Source organism: Mastigoproctus giganteus, chromosome 11 (assembly GCF_048544385.1).
Source record: "Mastigoproctus giganteus isolate SK-2022 chromosome 11, ASM4854438v1, whole genome shotgun sequence".
NCBI classification, from domain to species: Eukaryota; Metazoa; Arthropoda; class Arachnida; order Uropygi; family Thelyphonidae; genus Mastigoproctus; species Mastigoproctus giganteus.
The window spans coordinates 26,873,019-26,889,023 of NC_143585.1; the positions used below are offsets into that span (position 1 = coordinate 26,873,019).

General features: G+C 41.7%; 1 pseudogene across 1 annotated transcript in view; it reads left to right on the plus strand.

Moving 5' to 3' along the window:
- Positions 1-7,882, plus strand: part of LOC150077825 (U3 small nucleolar RNA-associated protein 25 homolog pseudogene) — a 36,277-nt pseudogene extending 28,395 nt beyond the window's left edge. The window contains exon 4 of the transcript XR_016547606.1: positions 7,661-7,882. The product of XR_016547606.1 is annotated as a U3 small nucleolar RNA-associated protein 25 homolog pseudogene (transcript). The remainder of the gene's footprint in view (positions 1-7,660) is intronic.
- Positions 7,883-16,005: the final 8,123 nt, after the last annotated feature.

The window sequence follows — 16,005 nt, forward strand, 5'->3', positions numbered from 1 at the left end:
TGTGGAGAGTCACAGACCACCTCAAGCTGAACATAATACTGCATTACCTCGACAGCAACAGTGCAACACCGGAGGCCATCCACACAGCCGTGCATTGTGCTGCAGTAGCAGCCACGAGGATTAATGGGAAAGAAACGAGGGGACCAGCAGCAGAAGAACCGAACCGAAAACAGAAGAAACCGCCAGCTTGGGAAAGAAGACCAGCAGAAGATAGAAGAAATAAGAGTCAAGATAGGCCGATTGACCCAGTACCAATGGGGCAATAGGAATAAGAAATTAATTGGAAAAGTGAAGAACATCGTCAAGAGAGACAGCAAGGATCATACAAAAAATCAGAGAATAGGAGAGTACTTGGACACATTGAAGCAGAACCTCCTTGCTCTCAGCAAGAGACTACACCGATAAAATCACAGCTTCCAGAGGAAAATAAACAACCGAATCTTCGATGAGGCTTCTACAGGAGTCTCGGAGAAGACGGGAAAGAATGGAACGGACCACCAGAGCAGAAGGCGATTGAGGAGTTCTGGGGAAACATATGGAGCAAGGAGGTAAGACAAAACAGCCGAGCCCCCTGGATAGAACAAGAACTCAAGAAAACCAAGGACATACAAGAAATGAGAGGGTGGGATATTCGGGAAGAAGTAATACAGACAATCACGAATTCTCAAAACTGACAAACTCCAGGAATAGATAACATCCACAGCTCCTGGTACAAGAATCTCACTTGTACACACAAGCACTTGGCAGAGCAGTTCACCAGAATGATAAGACACCCAGAGAATCCCGAAGTTTCTCACTCAAGGAATCACATATCTAAGGGCTAAAGACAAAGATACAATAATCCCAGCAAAATACAGGCCAATCAACTGCCTCCCAACAATGTACAAGTTCCTGACCAACTTCATAACAAGCAAGATATCAGACCACTTGGGGAGCGAGAACATAATGGCCAAACAGCAGAAAGGATGAAACCGGCTGGGCAAAGGATGCAAGGAGCAATTAAACGTAGATGCCGCGGTTATGGAGCAAATCTATAAGAAACTCCGCAACATGTACACAGCCTACATCGATTACTGCAAAGCCTTCAACTCTCTGCCTCATAGCTGGCTAATAGAGGTGCTGAATATCTACAAAGTCAATCCGATAGTGACAAACATCCTAGGAGAAACGATGGCGAAATGGAGTACCACCAGTAAGGTCAGAAACATCACAACCAGGCGAATCCCCATCAGGAATCAGGGAGTTGCGCTGACCCCATTGTGGTTCTGTCTAGCACTTAACCCACTATCCACCATGCTCAACAGTAGCAAGTACGGATATAACCTCAAAGAAAGAAGGAAGAATATGTACAGCCTCACCCACTTGATGTATATGGATGACATTCAGCTCCATGCAGGAACCGAGAAACACCACCAGCAACTACTCCAGATCACCGAGGAATTCAGCAATAATATTATGATGAAATTTGGTCTAGACAAATGCAAGACCCACGAATTGCACCAGGGAAAATTAGTCAACCGAAACTACCAGCTGCAGACTGCTAAAGACATCGAAGCCACGGCAGAGGGAGAAGCCTACAAATATTTGTTGGCCCCTCCCTCATCCTTGGGGATGATGCAGGCTCAGTAGTTAAAGCACAAAAAAATTAAGGCCTGCCTGCCTGACCGAAAAATACCATCAGAGACTCAGAAGCCTATTGAAAGCAAAGCTTTACGGAGGGAACACTGTTAAAGCCATAATCACCTATACAGTCCCGGAGCTAACATACTCCTTCGGGATCATAGATTGGACTAACACCAAGCTGGAGGATATTATAAGAAAGAAAAGGACAATGAGGACCAAGAGCCACCAACATCATCCAAAATCTACTGTGCAGAGACTAACAAATGCCGGGAAAGGAGGAAGGGGACTGATAGATCTCATTGAGCAACAGAAGACAATGATAGTTAACCTGAAGGTTTACTTCCAGAAACACACAGCAGCACTACAGCAGGCAATAAGAAAGATAGACAAGCGGTATACTGCACTTAACCTAAGCGAGGAGCCCTCTCAATCAAGAGGTACAAGCAAAGCTAGAAAGATGGACAGAGAAGACACTCCATGGCGGCCACTACAGTGATCTAAAATTGTAAAGTGTAAAGTGTTCATTGTCTCACGGCCCAAGGGGTTTTTCCCATCTCCGTGTTGTGTACTCTGTTTGTGAAACACAGAACACTGTGAGGGCCAGAAATTTTAAAAATTGTAAGGTACAGTGGCAAGGGCCTAAAAAAAATACAAAAAAATAATAAAATAAATAAATCAATAAAAAAATATATATATATATAAAAATAATAAAAAATAAAAAAATTATAAATAAATCACTAAAAATAAAAAAAAATATAAAACTTTAAATTTAAATTAAAAAAAAATAAATAATAAAAAAGAAAAATAAATAAATCAATAAAAAAGTAATAAAATAATTTTAAAAACTAATAAATACAATAAAATGCATATTTAGTTAGCGTAGGGATGAAGACTGAGGAGGGGGGGGGGACAGAAATGTGGGGATGATAGGGAAGGCAACCCCAGAAACGTCAGTGGGGACTGACCCACCAGGAGAAAAAAGGGGTGGTAGGGAAGGGGAGGAGACAGAAACTCGTCTCCTCCCTCTCCCTACCAGGGCAGGGGGTATTAAAGTGAACCAAGTTAGGGTACCCGGTTCAGAAAGCTAGTTGGCCAAGAAAAGCAGTTGACATCTAATGGTACGCCGGTGGCGTTGTCAGTCTTTATCTAGGAGATTGTCTTATTGGACACATCCGTGAGAGTCAAGTCCAGAATTATAAGAACCTTTTGTCTTTCTTAGATTGTCTTAATTTGTGGGTTGTCTCTATTCAAAGGTAGTTATTTGGTAGTTATCTTTGGTGGGTGACATTTTGGAGAATGTATGGTAGTTCACACCAATGATGGCAATGCTAGTCAAGTTTAGTTGCCTTGTTCCAGTACCATCAGGGTCCCTGGGTTCATTTAGTAGAGGGTTATCATGTTGCTGCAATTAGTTGTCTTCTCCTCAAGAAAAGCTGCTGTGTGTAGTTGCTGAGTGCTTGATACTCTTCCTTAATATCCAGTAAGTGGTTTTCTTTGCCTTTTGTATATAAGTCAGCTTTCTGATAAGCTGGCAGCGGAGGTCATCGTAGAGGGGGCTCTCGTGCATGAGGTGATCCCAGTCCTCAATTCCTCCATAGGTGCATATTGGGTCCTCTTCTAGGCCGAAGTTTGTTAGTTTTGCCTTTATTGAACCATGGTCAGTAAGCAAATACGTGGTATACAGGCCTGGAGAAAACCATATTGGGGATTTTGGATAGATTCTGCTAACATCTGGGATGAATCGCCTGGTGATTTTCCCCTTGGTTTAATTTGTCCAGCGATCCTGCTGCATGTGTGCTTGAAGTCTCCTCTTCTCAAATTTTTGGTTGTTGGTAAGATTCAGCTCGAATCCCAAGCAGGTCTGAGACAACACCTTAGAAAGATGATACAACATTTCATTTCTCACCACCTCCAGGTCGCGGGGGAGGGCCACCACCAGGACCCGGAGGACGTGAGTACTCACAGTGCAGCAGGCACGAGAGATGGAGACCAGGACCGTGCGTTAAGTGGAATCCAGATTCGTCTGTTTACTGCAGTCGTAGCCTTGCCAAACCAAATTCCGGCTGTATATGTAATCACAGGGATAAAGATAGCCTTGTAATACGAGAGGGTTCGCTTGCTGAGACCCCGGTCCCGACGGGATATCCTAGCAACCATGGCACTACAGTTTCTCACTTTGTTCTAATGTATTTGAGATGAGCTTGGAAGTAAAGTTTTCTATCTAGTACTATGCCAAGATATTTCAGTTGCTCTGACAACTTTATGGTCTTGTTTCCAATTTTAATCTGTGGTGGTCTTGTAATACAGAGAGTTCCTTTAAGAAGTAGGGAGTTTCTTTTTGATGGTGATATGGTCAAGCAGTGTGTTTTTGCCCAGTCCTGGAGGATTTGGAGTGCATGGTTTCCCAAGGTCTAAAGCTGGGTCCTGGAATTTGCAGCCACCATCAGGATGAGGTTCACAAAGGCTTGTGAACGAACCTCCCCGAGGTCAAGGCATAGAAATTAGTCCATCACCATGTTCCATAAGGTCGGACCCAGGACCGAGCCCTGGGGGCAGCCACAGTGTATCCGTCTTGTGAGTTTCTGAAAAGGTGCATTTACTGTGATCACCCTATTTGAGGGGTCACCCTATTTGAGAGGTAGCTTTTCATGATATTGAACAAATTGTCCGGTACATTTGCTTGCTTGAGTCTGCAGAGGACGATCGGCTACCAAAGGGTGTCGAACGCTGCTGCGAAATCAATTGTAATCATCAGGAAGTATTTCCTCTCTGCTTGGCGGACCTCGGTGAGCAGTGCCTGTAGAGCCTCAACCGTGGAACTCCCTGGTCTGAAACCATATTGGTTTAGTGATACTAGGTTTGCTTTCTCATAGTGGCTTTGGATCCGTACATGGAGGAGACGCTCTAGGAGCTTGCTGCATACGGACAATAGGCCTATGGGCCTGTGTGAACTTGGTAGATGTGATGGTATTGTCGGATTTTTAAGGATCAGTTTCATATTTGCAACTTTCCAGTCATCAGGGAGGGTGCTAGTGTGAAAGCTAGCTCCACAATCTTCTTCACAATCTGAGGCTCGAACAAGTCAGGCCCCGGACATTTTTTCCCTTTGAAAAGAGCTGCTGCGGCTAGCATTTCTTCTTGTGTGAACTGCGGTGCAACTGGTCCAGTCCAACAGGTTTCATTTTCTCTGCAGATCTCATACTGCTCAGTTGTTTTTGGATTAATGTTTGGATGAAAAACGTTGTTTAAGATGTTTGAGACTGAGTCCCTCCAGGTGGTGGTTAGGTTTCCCTGTGGGGTTTCCGTAGCGGTGTTCACTTTTTCCCTGGGGAGTTTGTTTGTGGTCATTTGGTAAACCTCTCCGCAGTGGTCAGAATTTCCTGTGTAAGAGACAAGTCGCTTCCAGAATTGCTGCTTTGATTTCTTGCTGTTCGATATAAATGTTTAAGTTCTTTGTCCTCCACATCAAGCCAAGATCTTCTCGCCCTTTGGAACGTTTTTCGTTTGGCTTACCTCCTTTCTCATCCTTCGAAGCTCCTCATTCCACCAGGGCAACGCTCCCGGAAAAGTTTTAGTTTTTTCCTTTTAATTGTGGCATTGCAGACTTCTGTTAATAGGGTGGTAATCTCTTTTTGAAGAAGGTTTGGATTTTGAGTTTGCCTAGGTTTCTGCTGCTGTTTTCCCACCATTTCCAGCAGGGCACCCCTGAACGTGTCCCACTGTGTTTTTTCTATTGCATATCTATGTTGCATTACTCTGGAAATTGGTTGTCTATTACGGTTTTTTGAATCCTGAATATAATGGCTCGGAAGTCGGTCCGAGGTCGTCCAATCATCTTGGACCTTCCAGTCGGAGATATAGCTGGCTGTGTTTCTTTTAGCAAGAGTCAATGGCGGCTTCCCAAAGGGTGCTGCTGTCAATGGCGGCTTCCCAAAGGGTGCTGCTGAAAGTGGGTAGAGTGTTTGGCTGATTGAGGATTCCGAAAGCGGAGTTACCCAGTAGTTCTCCAGTCTTTGGCCGTTTGTTGCTCCTCGATGGTCTGTTGTTGTGCTGTACCACGCAGTAGACGTGCAGTTTACATCTGTCCCAACGATAATTCTCCCTACAGGAAGAGTGCTTAGTACACTTTGAACGTATCTTATAGCCCTGATAATATCTTTGCCTGGACGGCAATATAGGGCGACGACGTAAAAGTTTCCAAGCGCTGTAATAATGTGGGCACATACGGCCCAGGCTGTGCAAAGCTGGGTTAACTTTGTGGCTGTGATGTCAGGGTTTCTTACAGCTATTGCTGCCCAGGGGGTTTCCCCTTCCACCTGGATGACTTTGTAGGTGAAGGGATAGCCTCTGACATGGTTCTTATGGGTGTATGGCTTTTGCAGGATAATTACATCCGTATTGTCCTCGTCTGCCCGAATCCTAATTTGGCCGACCACAGCCCGGGCCAGTTGTGCGTTAATTTGCATTAATTTTACCTCTTCGAAGTTAAATTTTTTAAGGTGTCTCCCCATAATCGATCCGTTGTTGGTGCTGACCCTTTAATATATGCTGGACATATTCTGTCTGTGATGGAATGTTCTGAGTCCATTTTGAAACTTCTACAGTTCACACAAATAGGATCTTTGGTTTTGTTAGGACAGCTGTTAAATTCGTGGCCTTTTTCACCACAATCGCCGCACGTTGGCACTGTCTGGATACAAGTATGTGAGGTGTGGCCGAACTTGCAACACTTGAAGCATTTAGGCACAGCCACGTGTTCGGGAAAACGGTGGCTGCCCGTTTATGTATACCCTTGCTTGATTATTAAGGACCTTACAGATTGGGTTGAGTTGAACAATCCAGTTTTTGCCTCCTCCTCCTTTGACTTTTTTTGAGTATTTATGTGTGATTAAGGCATCTGCTTCTAAGTCTGGGAAGTACTCCTGCAAGTTCCTACAGTATAGTTCCTCAGTGAGTTGCTGCAGGGTCAGGTTGTCGCTGAGGTCAAAAATGATGATAGAGGGCCCCAACTTTTTCGGCGCCTCTGCCTTTAGACTCATTGTCATTATTTTTGCATTGGTCATAATTTTGTTAGCTTCTTTTTTAGTTTCCGTTTCGATCACTATGCCTGTATTTCTAGTATTTTCTTATTGCTTTTCTTTTCGTTGTTTTGAGATCATCTTTCAACTCTGTCATTATTTTGGTCTTGATTTGTTCACTTTTATGTGATTCTTTGAAGTTAATGGGGCGGATAACCACAACATTCTGCTGTTTTATCAGGGTTCTCTTTCTTATATGGTGGGAGTTTTGTCGACTGGTCTGTGGTGGATGCCCTTGGAAGGAGGCACCCAGTTTAGAGGTTGGAAGGTTCTTAAGTACAGCACCGGCATAAGAGGGTACTGTAGATAATTCAAGATCTGTGGTTAGGCTCAGTTCCCGCTCGGGTGAAGACTGGGGAAGCTTAGTGCAGATGTCTAAGGCCTTTCGCAGTATTGTAGTCCTTTCTTGATTTCTTGGTTGACAACTTTTAGCTTCTCATTCTCGATTAGAAGAGCTGTTGTGATTGTTTCTAGGCTTGTACAAAGCTCCTGGACATAGTTTCCAGTGGCTTTGATGAATCTTATGGAGTCTTGGTTGAGGAGTGCCACCAATTTCTTGTGCAAGACTGAGATGATCTGATGGAAGGAGGTAGTGTCTCCCTCATTAAAGGGCCCAGCCAGGACAGGTGGTGCAGGAATGGTAAGCATGCTGGATGGTAGGATCCCAGATGAGACCACTTGGTCCAGAGCAGACGGTAGTTGGGTAACCAAGAAGTCTGCTGGGGCAGTTTGAAGTGGCAGAACAAATGGAGCTCGGTGAGCACCTCAGGAGTTTCGCGTCTCAGGAACAGCAGCCACAGGAGTGTTTGGAGCTGCAGGTAAGGCTGTAGTTGAGGTGGAGTTTTCCATCGATTCGAGGATGGAGGCAGCTATTGGTGTAGAGATTCTTTGGTCCAAGGTGGAAGCTGAGTAATTATGGTCTATGAAAGGTTATATACAAATATTATTCATCTGTGCAGGAAGAGGAGCGCAGAGGAGAAGCTCTGGACCTTCCCTTGGACTTGTTTCTCTTGGAGGAGGATTTGTCAGGTACTCTAAGAAGAAGGGAATTAGAAGTCTCCGATTCGTCTCTCTCAGACGTGCTAACCTCATCCTGTGAACTTTCAGCATTTTCATTATTTTCAACAATCTTACTGTACTGGGATGAAATATTTAAGTTCAGGGGTGAATGGCTCTTCTGAATTTTAGTCAAATCTCCAGAAATGGCTAGTGAAGAATTTAAATAATTAACTGAAAAGAAGAGTTTCCAACACTTGTCGGCAGTGGGCGCTGAAAGAAATGGGAATAAATTTGCATATTGTATTCTTGGGCGACAGAGGATTGCTGACGTCACACAAGGATCAGTAGTCAGTTGTATCAATGCACAATAAAAGAGCGCCCCCTTCAAAAGCTGCTATGTAAATAGTATGTTCCAAAATGAATAACCACATATTAATTAACTCAATAGACATTGAGTATTAATTACTACTGACATCATAATTAATAACTAAATGTTCCTAATTAAAGGTTCTAACTTAAGTTCCTGGCTTCAGGAGAACCAATGGCTGATCGCCCTGGAGGTCACGTGATTTGTTATTTCAAACAAAGTGGCCGAAGAAGAAAGGACGAAATTCTTCGCGCCAAAACAATATTAGCATTAGCATTAGTAGAGGCATATGATGCAAGAAAGCAAGCTTATGCAGATTCAGCCAAAAAAAAAAAAAAAAAACCTTCCGATTCATCCCCCCCGTTCGTTCGAAATACCTGTCCAGCTGAGCCTTAAATTTATTTAGGCTATCAACTTCCACAACAAGGGATGGAAGGCTGTTTCACCAACCAACCACCCGCTGGCTAAAGGCAAATTTCCGCACATCTACCCTACATCTGTCTTTCCTCAATTTGAATTTATGCCCTTTCAGGGGATTATTCTGAGAAAGAGGCAGTATCCCATCAGCGTTGAGCATGCTCAAACCATTCAAGGCTTCTTACACCTCTATCAGATCACCTCGCCAGTGCCTAGCCTCCAGACACGGTAATTTGCAAAACTTAAGCCTTTCTTTGTAAGAGCAACCCTTTGTTCCGTTCACTAACCTTGTTGTTCTCTGTACTCGTTCCAGCAGCTCTACATCCTTCTTGAAATGAGGCCTCCAGACCTGTATACAGTACTCAAGGTGCGCCTGACCATTGCCTTATACAAGGGAATAATCACCTTCCTATCCCTGTATATCACTGATAAGACACCATGAGCTACCCTTACAGCCCGTCTGCACTGCTCAGAGAACTTCATATCCGCCTGTACAATTACCCCCAGGTCCTTTTCATTCTCTACCACAGTCAGTGTAGTACCACAGAGTTGATACGTTGCTCTGGGGTTGCTGTTTCCCATATGTAGTACTTTACATTTGTCAATGTTAAACTTCATTTGCCACCTCTCAACCCAACTGCTCAACCTTTCCAGACGCTGTTGCAGCAACATAGTGTCAGTAGTATCCTTAACAACGATGCAAACCTTTGTATCGTCTGCAAACTTGGACATTAAGCTTGATATACCATCATCAATATTATTTATAAATACAGAAAACAACAATGGACCCAATATCGATCCCTGAGGGACTCCACTAACAACATTAGTCCACGATGAGCAGTGTCCATTTATTATCACTCTCTGTATTCTGTCACTCAACCATCCCTTTATCCATAGCAACAATTTGTCACCAATACCACACTGCTCCAATTTGTGTAGCAGTCTGCCATGTGCAACAGTATCAAAAGCCTTTCTAAGATCCAAATATATAATATCAAAGTTATTCCCTGCATCCAATTCTTTTGTGACCATATCATAGTATCCAATCAAATTGGACAGACAAGACCATGCTGTGTCTGAGCTATAACTGAATTCTTGTCAAGATGATCCTGCAGTGCTTCTTTAACCAGTGCCTCCATTAATTTTCCTGGAACAGAAGTTAAACTCACAGGCCTATAATTACTTGTTTCAGCCTTTGATCCTCCTTTGTGAATTGGGGTTATATTTGCACAACTCCAATCTGTGGGTACCTCCCCTGAGTCCAAGGAAGCTCTCATAATTATGGCTAACGGATTGCTTACTTCGTTTTCTGCCTCCTTTAATATAACTGGATAGATTCCATCCAGCCCAGGTGCCTTTCTTGTATTTATCTTCAAGAATTTGTAGTCACAACAATGTATTGCATATGGAAGACTGCTGCACAAATTGGAGCATTGTGGCATTGGTGACAAATAACAATTTGTAGTCACACAAATTTGTAGTCACAACAATGTAGTCACTGAAGAACTGGATGCAGGGAATAACTTTGATATTATATATTTGGATCTTAGAAAGGCTTTTGATACTGTTGCATATGGAAGACTGCTGCACAAATTGGAGCAGTGTGGAATTGGAGGCAAATTGCTGCTATGGATAAAGGGATGGTTGAGTGGTAGAAGACAGAGAGTGGTAATCAGTGGACACTGCTCAATGTGCACTAATGTTTTTAGTGGAGTTCCTCAGGGTTCAGTGTTGGGTCCGTTGTTGTTTTCTGTATTTATAAATGATATTGATGATGGTATATGGAGCTTAATGTCCAAGTTTGCTGACGATACAGAGGTTGGCAGGGTTGTTAAGGACACTACTGATGCTATGATGCTGCAACAGGATCTGGAAAGGTTGAGCAGATGGGCTGAGAGGTGGCAAATGAAGTTTAACATTGACAAATGTAAAGTACTACATGTGTGAAACAGTAACCCCAGAGCAACGTATCAACTCTGCGGTACTACACTGACAGTGGTAGAGAATGAAAAGGACCTGGGGGTAATTGTGCAGGCGGATATGAAGTTCTCTGAGCAGTGCAGACGAGCTGCAAATGTAGCTCATGGTGTCTTGTCAATGATATACATGAATTTTTCTAGCACGGATCGGGAGGTGATTATTTCCTTGTATAAGACAATGGTCAGGCCACACCTCGAGTACTGTATACAGGTCTGGAGGCCTCATTTCATGAAGGATGTAGAGCTGCTGGAACGAGTACAGAGAAGGGTAACAAGATTAGTGAATGGAACAAAGGGTTGCTCTTACGAAGAAAGGCTTAAGTTTTCAAATTACAGAGTCTGGAGACTAGACACCGGCGAGGTGATCTGATAGAGGTGTATAAGGCCATGAATGGTTTGAGCATGATCAATGCCGATGGGACTCTTCCTCTTGCTCAGAATAATCACCTGAGAGGGCATAAATTCAAATTGAGGAAAGACAGATGTAGGATAGACGTGCGGAAATTTGCCTTTAGCCAGCGAGCAGTTGGTTTGTGGAACAGACTTCCATCACTTGTTGTTGAAGTTGATAGCCTAAACAAATTTAAGGCTCAGCTGGACAGGCATTTCGAACGAACGGAGGGGTGAAATGGGAGTTGTTGTTTTTTTATTTTTTTGGCTGATGCTGAATAAGCTTGCTTTCTTGCATCATATGCCTCTACTAATGCTAATTTCTCTTCCACTTTACTCTCAATTATTACAAGGTCATATAGCCCACTGCCAGTGTTTACTTCATCTATAGCATTCCCCTTCCTGAATAACTCCTCATGTGTGAATGTAAATGCAAAATATTGGTTTAGTTTGTTAGCCATCTGAGCAGGGTCATGAACAGTTGAATCATCGATATCAAGTGGACCAATCTGATTCATCCCCTTCCTTCTAGAGTTTACATAAGTAAAGAACGTCTTACTGCTTTTCTTTGCATCCCTTGCCAAAGATTTCTCGTAATCTGCCTTCGCCTGCCTAACCTCTTTTGTAACTTGGTTACAGATCAACTTATATCTATCATAGGCTTCTGTGTCACGTGTTAATTTATATGTATTCCATGCATTTTTCTTCTCTGCTATATGTCTCATTAGATCATCTGACATCCGTATGTTCCTCAAATCAAAGTAATCAACACAATTTCACTAAAATCAGTATCAACTGATATGAAATTAATTAGGGTATCCATAACTCTCTAAAAGATAGAGAAATCTAAAGATAAGTGGCCTAAAACTATGCCAAAGAATGATAGTTAAAAACAATGGCCGGACCTATAGGGCGTATCTATTATGAACGAGTCGTGAATGAACGATAAGGGTGAAGATTTAAAATCATTCATAACTGGAGAACTTAGAAGTTAGGCATAAAATAAACATCAGTCGACTCACCGAACCAAACAGATCCACTTCGACTTGAATTTAATCCAAAATGATAAAATGGCACCACTTTAAAAAACACACTTTGAAGAGCATTAATTAACACAACCCGTGCAACCAAGGTGAACAATTGGAGCTCCCCTTCATGTGGACAAATTACTTAAAAAAAAAATTTACTCTATTAGGGTTTCCCGTAAATGATTACATTAACCCGTATTCATGTTTGTAAATTGCGTGTGTTCTCTGGTCGATTTTCTGGACGAAAAAACCCCAGTTTCTGGGGGAAAATACCTTGCTATCTACGCCTGAGACCGACTAACTCAGCCACGGAGTGAAAAAAAGCCGACTAAAGTTCCTCACGTCATCAACGGGATTCGAACCCGGCCCTTTTCCACCCGGTGTGGGGAGGACGGTGACGATACCACTGTACTACCCACGTAGACCCTTCATGTGGACAGCATGGCCTTGAGGAATTGAAGGAAGGGCATTGCTATTGTGAAGCAAAACAACTTTTAATCTTAGCTGTGATCAGTCTCTGAATAGCCTCCAGCCCTGTAGATTGTGCTCCACATTCAAAGCTGTCATCAAACCATTGACATCACACCTGCCAACAACTGGTTGTTTTCACTTTTAAAATATGGAGTCAAAGCATTCTGCCTGCTTCTGTATATGGACACTTTGACATTTGGTTGCAGAAGATTCCACTGTTGGGGGCCTTGATCTTAGAAGCTCTGCTTTATCTTTCGATAGATCTACGTCTCTAATTACATCACTTGGTTCTTAGTTCCTTGAGTGAGTCTGCGTGACTCAACTCAGCAACTCAGGTTCTGGCACAAAATCAGGATCCTGTGATGTGAAAGGCCCAGGTTGACTATCATTCCTCCCACTTTCCTCATCTTCATCAGACTCCAAAGTTTACTCTTCTGGAGGGTGAGGTACAGGCAGACCAACTCCATGTGCCACTGGTCGGGTAGCTGATGGGATGTTGATTATTCCACAGTCCAGTTCCTTTTTTTTGACATGCCATGCAGAAATAAGTCATTTACATGATTTGAAGGCTCCCTCCAAATCAGTGGGATGGTAAAAGGCATTGATTGTCCTTTGTTATTCAACCATCCACAGAGTTTTACAGCAAATATGAGATGCCCAGGGTTTATCTTCATCTCCTACCTTACAGCCAAAATAATGGTAGTAGGCTGTCCTCACAAGTGGAGTCAATTGGCATTTTTGAGCGGAAAATATCACATCACCATATACACATAACAAAAATTGTCAACACTCGTAACACATTTATGTGGCATCCTGGCTTTTTACGTAATTTTTGTCCATAAACCTGAAAAAAAAAAAATAAATGAACATCACTTGAAAGGTAAATGATACACAGAAATAAAAATATAATAATAAATAAATAAATAAAAAATAATACAAAAAAAATTAAAAAATAATAATAAATATAAAAAAATTAAATTATAACAATAAATACAAAAAAAACGTATCAGTTCCTGTTTCAGTGTTACCACCCTATCTATTCTCTAGACTCCAAAATTCCCTGGTATTCACCAATATTCCCCTAAATCATAAGAGGAGTTATATCGTGGAACCGAGAGCTAAGGGTTTTAAATGTTACCTTAGTTTTCTTATGCTGAAATTAAGAATTGATTATTTTCATGCTAGAAATTTTTGGTGTACAACCAGTTATTAAAAAAAAATCTTATGTAGTAGCATTGCAGATTTATTTTTCTTTCATTTCTCGAAAAACAACTGAAAATCAAGGTAATATATTCGGAATCAACATTCCTAAATTCCCAAAAAAAACAATAAGAAATGCAAATAAACAGGAGCTTTTGGAAAATGTTATGTAGTGTTTTTTTATGACTCTGAACAAACAGCATAAATTCTGTTAGTTCGGTATTATTAAAAAAAATATAAGGTGAAAATGAAATATTTGTTTCACATACTTTCCTAATACTGTATTTGTGGCATTGGTTTCAAGTTAGCTAAAGAGTACTGTATAAGTTTTTCACAGGAGCCTAGGGCCCCACAAGTAATTCTTGAACAGAATCCCACAAATTTTGGGATCGGCTCTGACTATAGATTTTGATACCTTTTGTATTTTGGGTTTTCATAAAAAAAAAAAAAAAAAAATTACAGCACATATCGGCGCCTAGTGTGCCTATGCGTGAACACTGTACACGATATTCACTTAAGGTTTTTATCAACCTTTAACAATCCGAAATAAATTTTCTGTTTATACTCCAGGGCGACCACACGGTCAGAGGAGTTCACAAGGTAGAGAGAATACAAGAAACAGCACCGTATTCAGCAGTCACGTTGCTTGAACCCGGGTCACTCAAGGCACGTATATTTATGCACTCGCACGCATGACCACTGGGCTAATGCGGCCTCTGATTCAAAATGTTTGCACATGCAGGATAATTCCCTTAACTCGCAATTACTATTCGCAAGCTACAAGCTGCTTTTCGTAGCCTGAACACATGACCGATATTTGTAGTTTCCACATCAAGTTCTTTAGAAATCATCCTTAATTCGCGCTTAGTCTTTTGGAGATTGGTAAGTTTTTGTTTTTTTTTTAATTATTACCTGTATGCCATTATATTTTAGAACATTTTCTACGCAGTGAAAAGCTCGACAAAGTTTCAAAATCTGTCAACATTTCATCTTCGTAAAGTTTATGTAATATCTTAGTTTCCTCAACGTTGGTACTGTCACTAGTTCTTTGAATACTGCAAAATATCGGAATCACTCAAATATTCAGCTACTGTGACCAGATAAACATAGACAGGAGAAATTTAGTGGAAGGCATGGATCACTCACTTCTCCGAAAAACATACTCCCGTTTATCGGAGTAAAGGGGAACCACAACACAGGTTGACCAGAGGCTATTATCCATGTCGGGAATCTTCTTAATCCTCTGACTGGCTATGGAAAGCATACTGACTAGTGAGACTTCTCGGAATGTGGCTGCATAAGTTTTACGGCCACCACTAACGTTGTGGGACGGTAATCCGTTTCACCCTTAATTTGCTCTTTCTAATTACCTAAAGGCCAGAGGTGAGAACAATGCATACAAAGTTGTCTCTCCTAATTGGTTTGTTACCTGGAAATAATTATCGTTCTAATGAAACTACTGTAATTTAAATGTAATTATCAAGGGGAAATTAAAAAAAAAACCGGTATAAAGAAGTTGGATAAACAGAGGTCCGACAGTAATTAAATCAAAAATGAAGCAATTTTAAAATACATAACCGATCGATTGCACCATTAAAATTCTGGGAATGGGGCCCCGTTCGCCCCACTGTAATTTCGGCTCTGGATACTTAATAATTGCGCATTTAGGATTTCATTTGTAAAATAAATAATCGTCTCAACAATGGGCTCGCAAATTTAAAAAAAAAAAAAATAAAATAAAATAAATAAAATAACAATGGGCTCTCGCGAGCCCACTATAGCTCACCACTGGATACATCAGCCTAGAGGAGGTCAGACCTCCAAATTGCTATGAAACTCCTCTCTCACCTCCTTGGGGAATGTGAGACAGGACTTTCATCTAGAATTTCATAGCAAGGTCACCTAAAATACACAATTTGTTTTGCATTATCTGTTCTTCTTCAAACTTATAATACTCATATGTACAGGGTAGCAAGGTTTTTCAAAACTGAATTTTATGACCATCTACTTCATTTACAAATCTTGCAACTAGAATCTTGCTACCATCGCATATTTAGTGCACGGGATTTAATCAAAATTAACAATCTTAACCGACTGATCCAAAAACAGTTTGTAACCAAAGCATCACGGTGAATTTTTCCCCAGGGGCTTACATCTGGTGAGTATGGGCTTGGCAGACCCACGGTCCTCAGCTGGATATCATCATCCTTTTCTTTCTTGATGATTCCTCTCTCTCTCTCTCTCTCAGGGTAACTCGGGAATTTTTTTGGCTGGTGCAGCATAAGCTTCAGGCTTCCTTGCGCCATATGGCTAATTATAATAATATGCTCGATAGGGTTCAGATTAGTCCTCCGGGCTAGCCAATCCAACTTTTCCACACCCATGTCTTCAAACCACTCTGTTAAGACTCGAGCAGTATGGCATGGTGCGTTGTCTTGCTGATACAGGTATGG